The following is a 1,842-nucleotide window of genomic DNA, read 5'->3' as shown; positions in this document are numbered from 1 at the left end:
GATGTAGCCTTCGGTGGACAAGAAGGTGAACCAGTATAAAATCTATGTGTACTCTCTTCTCCTTTATCTCCTTACATTTACTTGATTATTCTTCTGCATAACTTTTCCGCTGCTATTAACTCTTGAAATTTGCAGAAAAATCTATCATAGTTTTAAACAACTAATTCACCACCCTCTCAGTTGCCATCTCAATCTCAAAATTGGTATTAAAGCTTTTTTTGATTAAATTATTCTCAAAAATTATCATATTTCGAAGATGGCCGCAAGATCATTTCTATGAGAAGGTTCCAACATCAATCACCCTCCAAGCTTTGTTGGAGATTGCTACGATTTCTAGAAGATCAGAATGAGAATCTTTATAGAGTCCCAAGATCTAGACATTGAGAATGCAATTGAAGAAGGACCCTATGAACCCTTCACAGTTATCAATAGTGTGAGGGAAGTGAAGCCAAAATCCTCATGGAATGATGAAGGCAAGAAGAAAATGCAATATGATCTAAAAGCAAAAAATAGCCCCACTTCAGCACTTGGCATTAACGAATTCTTTAGAGTATCAAACTGCAAATCTGTTAAAGAAATGTGGGATACTCTAGAGACTACACACGAAGGAACTGAGGAGGTCAAAAGGTTGAGACTCAACACTCTCTCCTAGGAATACGAAATGTTTCGTATGAAACCTGAAGAGAAAATACTTGATTTGCAAAAGAGATTTACTCACCTTACAAATCATCTTATTGCACTTAGAAAAACTTTATCAAATAGTGACTTGAATCTCAACCTTCATCTCCTTACGTTTACTTGATTATTCTTCTGCATAACTTTTCCGCTGCTATTAACTCTTGAAATTTGCAGAAAAATCTATCATAGTTTTAAACAACTAATTCACCACCCTCTCAGTTGCCATCTCAATCTCAAAATTGGTATTAAAGCTTTTTTTGATTGTGAGAACCACTCAAGGAAATAAGCCCATGTAGACAACATCTAGGAGTCGAGATGTCAAGTGCTTAAAGTGTCTAGGTCGTGGACATATTGCTTCTCAATTTCCAACCAAGAGAACTATTATGGCCATGAATGGTGAAGTAATTTCACAATATAGGGCTTCAAGTGGAGAGGAAATTGAAGATGTATTCATGTTGGATGGTGATTTACTCATGGTGAGGAGGCTTTTGGGGAGTCCAGTGAAGGAACATGAAGCTAGCCAAAGGGAGAACATTTTATATTCTACATGTTTGGTCCCAAGTAAAGTGTGTTCACTAATCATGGATGGAGGCATTTGTGCAAATATGGTGAACTCTAGATTTGTGTCTAAGTTGAATCTTGCAACTAAGGCACATCCAACTCCTTATAGACTTCAATGGTTGAGTGAGGTTGGATAAATGGTGGTGAACAAGCAAGTGGAGGTTTCCTTCTCCATTGGGAAGTCTGAGAACAATGTCCTTTATGATATGGTGTCTGTGTAGGCCAGCCACAAGTTGGGAATACCTTGGCAATATGACAAGAATGTCATCCATGATAGGTTCTCAAGTAAATTACTTTTATGCACCAAAATACCAAGGTTGTTATTTCTCCTCTATATCCGAAACAAGTTTGTCAAGATCAAAAAACGAGAGAAAAAAGGAGCAAGAGAGAAAAGTAATAGAGAGTGGAAAGAAATGAAAGTGCGCATGTCAAGAGGAGCACTTTGGAAAGCTTGCCCACTATGTGTTTTGATGAGGACAGTTTGTGTTTCATAAGAGCTTGAAGATCATCAACAAATCAACGTGCTTAAGCCTCAAGATTGGTATTAGACTTAGACTAGTAATTAGTTTAGGTTGAGTCTAAGGCTTAGGTAAACTCAATACA

This window comes from Lupinus angustifolius, chromosome LG14 (genome assembly GCF_001865875.1).
Source record: "Lupinus angustifolius cultivar Tanjil chromosome LG14, LupAngTanjil_v1.0, whole genome shotgun sequence".
NCBI lineage: Eukaryota > Viridiplantae > Streptophyta > Magnoliopsida > Fabales > Fabaceae > Lupinus > Lupinus angustifolius.
The sequence above is the reverse complement of the archived record's forward strand: the minus strand, read 5'-3'. Positions refer to the sequence as shown.